We start from the raw sequence: 12,436 nt of genomic DNA, 5'->3' as shown, positions 1-12,436 counted from the left end.
GGGCGGGGGAAGAGGAGCAAACTGAGCATGCTCTTGCCCAGGGCAATGAGGTTTAAGCTGAAGGCAGGAAGTCTGATACAGAAGCCCATGTGTACACAATAGAAGGAAAGATATGCAGTGTTTCTTTTGACAGGGGACTCAGAGCAGCACTACTTTGGGGGTTTACTGGTATATTTAGATGGACCTTTCTGATAAGGCTTACTTAGTTTTTACCTTTCCTTCTCCTTTAAATAAACCCAGTTCTCTGGTTTTGCTTTCAATAAAGATGAATTACATCTTAGTTTGGATCAAGAACAAGGGACATTATTTTTAAAAATTAGGATTATTTGCATAAAATGTCTTTGGCAGATGGTTTTCCATAATTCTGAACTTTCTGCATAACAGATCCCACTAAGAAAGTATAATTTAGCACACATACAGTACTGTAATGTGCTTTTAGAAAATATATAGCCTTATCTGGAGTGCTTTATGATGCAAGTAACATAGTAAGTTAGGTTGAAAAAAAGACACACGTCCATCAAGTTCAACCTTTTAACTCAATTTTAACCTGCCTAACTGCTAGTTGATCCAGCAAGTACCTTTAATGAAAGTGCTTTTATGAGCACCTGATGGAACTGTGGTGAGATAAAGCAAGTTGCTTGTAATACTTGGGTTTGCAAATAAGTCCTAAATATTCTCTAAGTTATCCAAAGATCCTACCCCCTTCCATTATGCCTAAGCACCATGAACTGGAGCAGGTCATCGATACAAATAACTGACTGTGCTATTTGGTATTTGCTGCCAATTATGGCCAACACGTACTGACAGCCTAAGTGATCAAAACACACTCCTTTCCTGCAACTACTTTGATGTGTAAATTAACAAATATAACCAATAAACAAATGTGTCACCTATTTCTCCTCAAAGAGACAGCGTATATTTGTCCTTTGGGAAATAAATATAAAACCAATTGCTTCCGTCATAGGAAAAGCAGGATAAAAAAACTCTGAATTTAACCAGATTCACCACCTTTAGGGGCAGCTTTATTAAGGTTCGAGTTGTGTTTTCCACAAAAAAAAAAATCGAGTTTTCAAGGTAATTTTGAAATCAATTTTTTGGTTAAACAAAAAATGAAATTGTTCGAGTTTTTTTTATTAAAAAAATGAGATTTATTATAAACTGACCCTGGAAATAGCTTGATTCAGGGGCTTAACTACTGACGAAACAGACTCCGTGGCTGCAGGGGGCCCCAGGAGACATAGGGGCCCCATGAGGCCTTAATTCACATACAATTACAATGAATATTGGTAAAACAAGTCAACCTCTAGACATTTTGGGGGCCTGTAAAATAATTTGCTGTGGGGCCCAGTAATATCTAGTTATGCCACTGGCGCGAATACGAAAATACACCATCTAAAACCTGTTAAGGTCATGTAGGTGTCAATGGCAGAGGTCCCTTGAACCATTTGAAGATGTTACTAGCCGTCATGGCGTTCGAGTTTTTTTTCAGAGGGTTTTGCCTGAAAACTCAATCAATTTGAGCACATCAAGTTTTTTTTGCCAAAAACTTTTCTTTTGGCCCAAACTCGTTGATTCAAGTTTTTGCCGTTCAAGTTTTTTCTTAAATTAGAAACCATTTCAGTTGTGAGATCATTCAAGTTCTAAAAAACTCTACAATTCGACCTTTGATAAATAAACACCTTAGTTTTATTGGTCACCATCGGTTTTGCTATAGTCTCCTTTAACTATTTAGAAATAGCAAAATTCTGCATCTGTATGAACAAAGTCAATACACTCTGAACCTGATGGCTGTGTGCCCTGCTGTTCTATGCAAATAAATCATACAGTAATGCACTCCAGCCTCGCACTAGTGTTATTCCAAACCAAGCAAAAGAGTTGGCCTGTTATTGCAATAAAATCACATTGGCAAATAAAGATCTACAGGCCTGTCTGTTTACTTTATTGTTTGTGTCTCAATTCATAATCTTCATTGATTTATTCTTATGTGCAGCATGTTTTATTTAAACTGCTGTTTGTATTTCATCAGCTTTGGATCAGACTCATAGTACACTGTGCATTACAGCGTACTCTAAGGGGCAGATTTATCAAGGGTCAAATTGAAAAATCAAATTTAAAAATTAGATTTTTCGAGTTACATTAGGGGGCCGATTCACTAAATTCGAGTGAAGGATTCGAAGTAAAAAAACTTCGAATTTCGAAGTATTTTTTGGGCTACTTCGACCATCGAATGGGCTACTTCGACCTTCGACTATGACTTAGAATCGAAGGATTCGAACTAAAAATCGTTCGACTATTCGACCATTCTTTAAAAAAAATTCGACCCCCTAGTTCGGCAGCTAAAAGCTACCGAAGTCAATGTTAGCCTATGGGGACCTTCCCCATAGGCTTTCCTAAGTTTTTTTGATCAAAGGATATTCCTTCGATCGTTGTATTAAAATCCTTCGAATCGTTCGATTCGAAGGATTTTATCGTTCGATCGAAGGAATAATCCTTCGATCGTACGATCGCAGAATTTGCGCTAAATCCTTCGACTTCGATATTCGAAGGATTTCAATTCCTAGTCGAATATCGAGGGTTAATTAACCCTCGATATTCGACCCCTAATGAATCAGCCCCCTAGTGTACTTCGACTATCGAATAGTACATAATTCGATTCGTACTGGACTTTGAAAAATCAAAGTTTTTTCAGGCAAATCCTTTGATTCTAATTCGATTAAATGCGTTAATAATTGGATTTGAACAATTTGAATACAGCCTATTCACCCGAAGTTAAAAACTTCGATTTTTTTAAATATATTTCGATTGGTCTTTTTTTTATTCGAATTTCGAGTTGATGGGAGTCTAAAAAAACTCCCATCACCTCGAAATTCGACCCTTGATAAATCTGCCCCTATCAGTACAGTATATTTGTTCTTAGACATATAACAGCCGCCATATTGTTCACCTGCTGAGCCATTCAGAAAATAAGGTTGTACAGTGGTATCAACAGGGGAAAAGGGGGGCATTTGCCCCCTGGAGTTTCTAACCTGAACTGATGTTTCTAGCATGCTGATATAGAAATGCTGTTTTAAGCTCAATGTTTAAGTCCCAGCACATCTGAACATGGATTAGATAGGCTAGAGGGATTCACCCAAGTAAGTAAGAGATCTTCTTCTCGTCTTGTCTTAATAATGGGCAACTCAACCCCAAAATAAAAATAAGCCTAATAAAAGAAAACCAAAATCTAAGCAACTTTCCAATATACATTAAAAATATTCAGTGCTTTTAAAGTTATTTGTAAAAACAGTTGCTCTTGAAAACAGCTTTGCTTAACTCCTGGTTGTTACTTTTTAAACAATGTTGCAGAAGTCTTAAGGTGGCCATACACGGGCCGATAAAAGCTTATTGGCCCGTGTATGGGGCCTTCCGACGGGCTTCCCCGATCGATATCTGGCCAAAAGTCGGGCAGATGTAGATCAGACGTCAGATCGCAGCCGCATCTGAGATCAGCCTGATATTGGGCATATTAGGGAGAGATCCGCTCATTTTGCAACATCGACAAACGAGCGGATCTCTCCGAGTATGGCCATCTTTAGTTCCCCAGCAAAGACAGATCTACTGTCTTGTCTATTGTATTAACTGTCTGAGCCATCAGGACAGAGAATAGAAAGGGACAAACATTGCTTTCAATAGCAGTGCAAATATAAATAATGCAAAAACCATAGAAAATTTGTAATTAATCTATATTGCAAAGTTGCTTAGAATTATGTTTTCTTTTATTAGGCATAAATTACTTTAAGTTTGTCAAACTTTTTTTAGCAGTTCAACGGAGCTTGTACAGAGCTCAAAGAACAGAACATGTCAAGGATCCAGGAAAAAATCAGGACAATTGGGAGGCATGCATGTCTGCTGTACAGGTATGGGATCCATTATCCAGAAACCCCGTTATGCAGAAAGCTCTGAATTACCGAATGGCTGTCTCCCATAGACTCCATTTTATGCAAATAATTAAAAATTTTCAAAATGATTCCCTTTTTCTCTGTAGTAATAAAACAGTAGCTTGTACTTGATCCAAACTAAGATATAATTAAACCTTATTGGAAGTTTAAATAATTTTCTAGTTGAATTTAGCTTTGAAGATCCAAATTACAGAAATATCCGCTATATGGAAAACCCCAGGTCCCAAGCATTCTGGATAACAGGTCCTATACCTGTACTGGAAAAAGTAAGCTGCATCCAGAGCTTTCCCTATTTCCAAACCCAGGTATCTAGTCCTTTAATAACAGTACACCAGGGAGCACCTTCCAAGTCTTATCAAGCCCTGCTAAGGCCTCATCTGGAGTATGCAGTTCAGTTTTGGACTCCAGTCCTTAAGAGGGATATAAATGAGCTGGAGAGAGTGCAAAGACTAAGTGCAACTAAATTGGTTAGAGGGATGGAAGACTTAAATTATGAGGGTAGACTGACAAGGTTGGGGTTGTTTTCTCTGGAAAAAAGGCGCTTGCGAGGGGACATGATTACACTTTACAAGTACATTAGAGGACATTATAGACAAATGGCAGGGGACCTTTTTACCCATAAAGAGGATCACCGTACCAGAGGCCACCCCTTTAGACTAGAAGAAAAGAACTTTCATTTGAAGCAACGTAGGGGGTTCTTCACAGTCAGGACAGTGAGGTTGTGGAATGCACTGCCGGGTGATGTTGTGATGGCTGATTCAGTTGATGCCTTTAAGAATGGCTTGGATGATTTTTTGGACAGACATAATATCAAAGGCTATTCTGATACTAAGCTCTATAGTTAGTATAGGTATGGGTATATAGAATTTAATTAAAAGTAGGGAGGGCTGTGTGTATGGATGCTGGGTTTTCATTTGGAGGGGTTGAACTTGATGGACTTTGTCTTTTTTCAACCCAATTTAACTATGTAACTATGTAACTATGCTTCCATTCACTACTCTGTGGGTCACTGAACCCCAGATGAAACCAATTTTGGAACACAATTATATCTTTCTTTAGAGGCTCTGAGAAAATTTAGGTGGATATCCCCACTATGGATTGTGCCATTTACAGACATTTTTACATAACTCCACTCTCAGTCATATCATACAACACCCCATGAAATGTAAGACCATGCCCACTTTTCAAATTATTGCTATAGAATTCAAAATACAAAAGAATCCCAGTAGTAGATGATAAGGACTTATCTCCCAACATTTTAATAATCATGAGGAACATCCAGATACACCATATCTGCACAAATTCTTCTGCTGACTTTCACTTACTTTCCTTTTCAGGTTTGCAATGCAAGACTGTCTGGCAAAACATGGGATAATTGGGAGGTACGTACGGAGATTTTTGCCAGCCTACCAGTCAAACAATGCCTTATTAGACAAGGGTAAAAGTGCAAGAGCTAATAACATTTTCACAGAATCTTGAAGAAACAAAGCAACTGAAATGTAAATTTACCTTCGCTTCTTAATATTTCCAGAGTGTTTTAACACTCTTCATAGTCTTGGTATTATAACAGGGTGTCAGACAGCAGTGTCTTAAAATATCTTTAATGTGAGTTTATGGGAGGGGGTTATGCCAACTTTGTCCATGCAGCAAGCAGATTATCTGAGACACCTCGTCATAGAAATAAGTCTGTGGAACTTTTGTGAAGGTCATGATCCATGATAATCTTTTGGAGAGCCATATCTGGCTGTGTGCCTCTAGCTAAACATCCCTGGACTAAGTAATAGCTAATCTGCCTGCAGACAGAGAGGTTTTGAAAATTCAGAAAGTTTTGTATTTCCATTAGATGAAGCTTATTTTTAATTTTTTTTTCATTATATTTCCCATTCTGCACTGAAATCCATTTCTCAAAAGAGCAAACAGATTTTTTTATATTCAATTTTAAAATCTGACATGGGGCTAGACATATTGTCAATTTCCCAGCTGCACCAAGTCATGTGACTTCAATCACTCTTTACTGCTGTACTGCAAGTTGGAGTGATATCACCCCCTCCCTTTCTCCCCCCCCCCCCAGCAGCCAAACAAAAGAACAATGGGAAGGTAACCAGATAACAGCTCCCTAACACAAGATAACAGCTGCCTGGTAGATCTAAGAACAACACTTAATAGTAAAAACCCATGTCTCACTGAGACACATTCAGTTATATTGAGAAGGAAAAACAGCAGCCTGCCAGAAAGCATTTCTCTCCTAAAGTGCAGGCACAAGTCACATGACCAGGGGCAGCTGGGAAATTGACAAAATGTCTAGCCCCATGTCAGATTTCAAAATTGAATATAAAAAAATCTGTTTGCTCTTTTGAGAAATGGATTTCAGTGCAGAATTCTGCTGGAGTAGCACTATTAACTGATGCATTTTGAAAAAAACATGTTTTCCCATGACAGTATCCCTTTAATATCAACAAGTTTACATATCCAAATTTGGGTATGAATCTGTCAAACATAATTGGATGTAATTTGTTTTCTCTCAAACTTTTTTCACTCACTTTAATGTCATAACAAATAGCCTGTTACAAATCCAACATGACCATGCGTTGATATTTCAGAAGAATTGCTTGGTGCCCCCAGACAGTTAGAAATGGGAAACCAATTACCATATTGACACAAGGAAACTCATGCATGACTTTTCTCTGGTTTCATCAGTTGCTACTAAAATCTCTCATTTTTACTATTTCTTTCATACAATGACACATTATAAACCTGCTCTGAAGTTGTTTTCTTTGCCTTGCAACGGTTTCATAGATGCTTTCTAAACACTTAAAGGGGACGATTTCCCATGGGTTAAGGATTCTATTAGAATCCCATAAAAGAAGCTTCCTTCCAATACACAAGAAATCAATCTTTGTATTATCATTTAACAGACTCAAGCCTCTGATCACTTGCAAATCAGCATGTTCTCTTGTGACCACTGCAGGTGTCAATCAGAATCGAGCACACAATTACAATGTGCAAGGAAGGGTACAAAGTGCAACAAACAGACACATTCTCAGTCTCAGGTCTTTTCAGAATGGAACACAAGAGAAATACCAGATACTAATGTACCAGCTGTAGCAATTGCTGTGTGCCAGATCTTAGTAAATGTCCAGGAGCATGAGCAGTGGGGCTGCTTAGCTGATGTATCAGATAAAACAGGTATGGGATCATTTTTTGGAAACCCATTATCCAGACAGACCTAATTATGGAAATGGAATCTCCCACAGACTCAATTTTAATCAAATAATTAACATTTTTACAACTGATTTCCTTTTTCTCTTTATTAATAAAACAGTAGCTTGTTCTTCGTCCCATCAAATACATAATTAATCCTTACTGGAAGCAAAACCATCCTATTGGGTTTATTTACTGTTTTAATAATTTCTTTTAGTAGACCTAAGGCATGGAGATCCAAAACCCCATAATCCAACAATCTGGATAACAGGTCCCATACATCATATGGTGACAATTTAGAGTTAGTTTAGTGCGGCCTAGTTCACTTTTTCATCTAATCTTCTTTATTTAATTGCACATTGCTTTACTCCCACTCTCCAAAAACATAGAGGCAGGTTAATCAACTTATAATAAAAAAAAGATGTGCGTGCATGATAAGAACCAGGGACTGATGGGAATGATGTATACTATCTGTAATATGGACTATTGGAATTTGTCAGCACTACATATATAAAGCATAATAATGCAATCATTAGTCGTATTAACAGTGTAATCAAGTTGTCTAAAAATTTTAAATACTTAAAGGGGACCCGTCACCCAAAAAAGAATATTCAAAAAGCCTATTTTATCACATTAGTCAAGCAAAATTAACTTTAATCACACTATATAGATTCCTTCAGTCTGGGAATTCATAATTATAACAAGCAGGCAGGGGCCATTTTGTGGACACTGTTATTAAAACAAGTCTTGTATCATCTCAGAATCTTGTTTATGTGCCAGAATGGGGGACCTGATGTCCATCCCCATGTGAAGAGAATGGTGGGAATGTGGGTAGAGCAGTGACATCTAGTAAGTGCTGAATGAAAAGTGAAAGTAATTGCCTGCCCCGCCTCTATATCTAAGGCATAGAGGAGGGGCAGACAATATTTGATTGACAGCTGAGATTTTGAAATGAGCTTACAACAGCTATAAATGCTTTAATAAAAAATAGAAATTAGATTTCATATTTAATTTGAAAAGGACTTTTATTATACAGATTTTTTTGTCTGGATGACAGGTCGACTTTAAAGGAAGTTTTGCAACAACATATTGCCTGTTCCTAATATAATCTTATGCTTTACATACCTTTGAATACAATTCTAGCCACTTTTACCAATCCTAATGGTTAAAGAACAACATATTCCCCTATACAACTCTAAGATGGTGATGTCATTCCAACATTAATGCAATGGGGGAAAGGGTATACAAACGTGTGCAGTATTTACCAAAGTTGCACATTGCTATTAATGCAGTTATAGCACATGCCTGCAATTAATCTGGGAAATTCTGCATTTTGAGTATAAAGCATTTCTCACATCCACATTTTGCACATTACACTGCCTTCCTTAATGAGCTTTTTTTGTGTTCTCTATAAAGCTACAAAAAGTGAATATTGTTCAACCCCTCCAATTTAAACCCAGCATCCATACATGCATACATACATACACATACTAACACTGACCCCTCCATACACTCACATAAACTATATATACCACATATATATATATATATATATATATATATATATATATATATATATATATATATATATATATATATATATATATTGCCCCTAGCGCACTGTTCTTGGAGAGGGCAGTGGCTCTGGATTTCCATCCAGTGTGCCTTAGTTATTTCTCTACAATTCAATTGGTATGTGCACATACAGTATGCTATGTGCAAATTACCCCCTCTCCCTCAGCTCAACCATTGGATTTCTCAGCATGGATATGGCGGTGTACTAAAAAACTATTCTGAAAAACATACAGTCCAGGAGGGCAGGTCTGGCCTCAAGTCTCTTTTTAACTTTGGGCTGGGTTGTGTTTTGGTTGAGAAAGGGTGGGATAGTTTAGGTACAGTTCAGGAAATCAATTAACAGTTAGGCAGGTTATATACAGTATATAGACTTAAAAGTTTGAAATTGATGGACGTGTATCTTTTATTTTTACTATGTTGTATTTTGCACTCATTTTCCCACAGGAAAAAAAAATAGCACATAATGTTTTAGTACCGACCGTGAACTCATCGTAAGTAACTTTATTTACAGTTCAGTGAATTGTCACAAACATAAAAGAGCCGATGCTTCTTCAATAGATTACAGCACCCCTTCTTCTGATCCAACGACCAACTATGGCCCTGTTGATGCAGCCCACAACAGAATGGCCAGACCTTGGGCATCTCTCATTTAATATGCTGCTTTGTAGTCTTTCTCTACCAGATATCATATATATATATATATATATATATATATATATATATATATATATATATATATATATATATATATATATATATATATATATAGTAAGTTACTGAACTTAAGTTACTGAACTTTTCTACATCTCCTGCTCTGCGGATCCCTTACAGACACAGCTCTGGTTCTTATATGAGTGATCTACATCCCTAGGGCTTTACTTGCTTCTCCCTGTTGCCTGCAAACATTTTTGTGGCATAATCACCATGTCTGTGTGACAGCTCTAAAAGTTCACGGCATTAACATTAATGTGACCTCCTCTGCTGCCGTGAATATGGAGGCCAGAGGTGCCCCTGTGCAGCTAGACTTTTAAAGGTTTCATGCTGTAGCTGATTATACATTTTGTTCACAGGGAGAAAAACAAGCAGAAGACACGGTCATTAATCACAAAGACAGACACTATGCAATTAATATTCCCATATATTCTGTCATCTATGAATATGAGGAATAAGAGCATGTGTTCCTAAAGAAACCACGTTTGTATAATAAAGTAGCCAATCGAGTTATATTGATTCTCCAGCCCAGTTCTTAGTGGATTCTGGGAGATGTAGTTTAACAACTGGAGAAAGGTGGGCACTGCACAGCCTAATCAGCCAAAACACATTTACAGGAAATATTCAGCATTTAACTTTCAGAAGATCATTATAGTGCAACTCAACTAAAAAACTGTTTTGTGTATAACAAATAAAAATGTAATTTATATATTCATTAAATTAATGGTTATATATAAATATATTTGCTACTGCTGGCAGTATCTATCTGCAAGTAGTATCTATGGTGTATATTCTCTGCACTGACACCTGAAAAAATGTAGCAGGATTAAATAATTAACAGACCCGGAGTACTGACTCCCACTATATTGTTTCAATAGTCAGAACCAGAACATTTTAAAAGAATGTATACTGGAAAGTTGCTTAGAATAACAATTTCTTTACTGATGCAAAAACCCAGTTATTGGGGTGTAATTCCCATTAAAAAAATGAAAGAAAAAAATGAAAGTGCATCATCTGCTCATTTAAACTTTTACAGTGCAAACTAGTTACCATAAATGTATGTAGAATAACCCCAGCACCTGAATAAATAAAAAGCTAAAATAGTGATAGGTGTGCATTTCAGATGGCAGGGTCTTGCCAGCCTGACCCACAGACAGCAAAAAAGAGATAATAGTTGGGTACCAGATGATGCCAGAGCGGCATGTCCCTGTTGTTTACAAACCCCAACAGTCGTCTGCAAATACATTGAGGGAATCCTGGCCACTCACAGAGGCATTGATTGGATGAAGATGTGTGTATTGTGCTAATGGAAGATCTCAGCACTGCATTCCCTTGCTGGGGATTCACTCTAGCACCGCTCAGCCCATAGATGCACCATGAATATTAACCTCATGCATATTAACCATTAGTTTTCCCAAGATTCAAGGGAAGGAGGGTGAGATTTTGGTTTGGGGAAGCTGCCAATAGATGGATTTCCATGGTATAGCTCATAACTGTATACTTATATACGGCAGGTAGAATTTCTGCATTATCCACTCACTGGACCTGTGATCCAGTCTGTGTCCCGATGCTGCACCCACTTATTGATCACGGCACAGTACCGGGAGCCAGATTCTTTTATACAGGTATAAATAAGAGACATTGCTGCAATGTAGCATTGGTGTTCTGCCAGGGGGCACTCACTATCTGCAGTTGGTATATTCTCCCCATGTATGTGGGTGTCCTCTGGGTACCCTGCTGCGTGCATGACAGTGACCTTAGAGCGTAAGCTCCACTGGGACAGCAACTAATATGAATGATGAAGATTCTATGTAAAGTGCTGCCCAAAGGTGATTCTATACATATAGCATAATAATAATAATGCAGAGTACATTGCACTGATTAACCCTCTCTTTACCAAACTGTCCCTTTGCATGAGTTGATGGACTCCTTTAAGAAAATAAAAATAAAGGGTAATTATACCTTCATGTGCAGATACAGAAACAGGGAAGAATAGGCAGCAGATAGAAGGTGTGTTACAGTAGGTGCCTAATCTCTCATGTCCTTTGAAGGGCACAGCTGCAGGAATGAATGGGACCTTACCTTTGCAAGGTGAATCGGTGACTGTCACGGCAGGAGGCAGCACCAAAGTAAGTTGGGGATTAGCACAGAGCTAATTGTAGCCAGATTGATCTATCCACTCCATGAAAGCGACGTGGTCGGTACTCTGATGTGCAGACTTGTCGCCGGGGCAGGTTGGTTTCCTAAGCAGCAAGTGAGCCTGGGTATCGGCAGGGAGGTACGAGACTGGCACATTCACAGTCAGAGCAGGAGCCCGGCACTGGGGGATGGATGGCACAGGGGAACTGCTGCTGTACAGGACTGATGTATAGGGCTATAGATGGGGCCAACTTTCCCTCTGCAGCCTGTGCCTGGCTGTGGGCACCTTCGGTAGTGGAGCCAAGCAGAGGAGAGAGAGGGAGGGAGTAGTGGATAGATAGAATGGGGAAGAGGCAGATGAGATGAGAAGGTGGGAGAGATGAGGGCAGCAGCCTCTGCTAGTCTGACACTAATTTACAGCCCTGCACAGGAGAGCTACAGAGACAGGGGGAGGATCCTCCTTGGTCTTAAAGAGAGCCTGCTCAGCCACTAGATCTCATCTATCTGCTGCTTCTCATTCTCTTTCTGACACGGTGAAGGGGACGGGGAGGTATTTCACTCCTGGATACAGTAAAAGCTGTCATATAGTAAGTGTTTTATGCCACTGCATTATGTATAATCTCCTGTTCCAAGCCATAAGCAGCCTGACACTGCTCCCAGTGGTTGGTCAGTCCCTGCACGTTCCACCTTTAGCCTGGGCAAGCGCTGCCTTTGAAATCAATTCATCAGAGCAGAAAGCATCCAGGCTCATTTATATTGTGCTGTGTGTACAGCAGTCTCCCCCAGAGCTTGCTTATCATTCCTTCTGAGGCACATACATCTGCTTTTCCTATGATGTGCCATTATGACTCAGGGCTTCTACTCTGGTTCTG

The 12,436-nt window shown here is 38.6% G+C and overlaps 1 protein-coding gene across 1 annotated transcript in view; it reads right to left on the bottom strand.

Moving 5' to 3' along the window:
* syndig1.L (synapse differentiation inducing 1 L homeolog) overlaps positions 1-11,983 on the bottom strand; it is a 194,248-nt gene extending 182,265 nt beyond the window's left edge. Inside the window, exon 1 of the mRNA XM_018262867.2 lies at positions 11,508-11,983. The gene's annotated coding sequence lies outside the window, so the exon portion shown is untranslated. The remainder of the gene's footprint in view (positions 1-11,507) is intronic.
* Between the last annotated feature and the right edge of the window lie 453 nt (positions 11,984-12,436).

This window comes from Xenopus laevis, chromosome 5L (assembly GCF_017654675.1).
Source record: "Xenopus laevis strain J_2021 chromosome 5L, Xenopus_laevis_v10.1, whole genome shotgun sequence".
In the NCBI taxonomy this organism is placed as follows: domain Eukaryota; kingdom Metazoa; phylum Chordata; class Amphibia; order Anura; family Pipidae; genus Xenopus; species Xenopus laevis.
The sequence above is the reverse complement of the archived record's forward strand: the minus strand, read 5'-3'. Positions and strand labels throughout refer to the sequence as shown.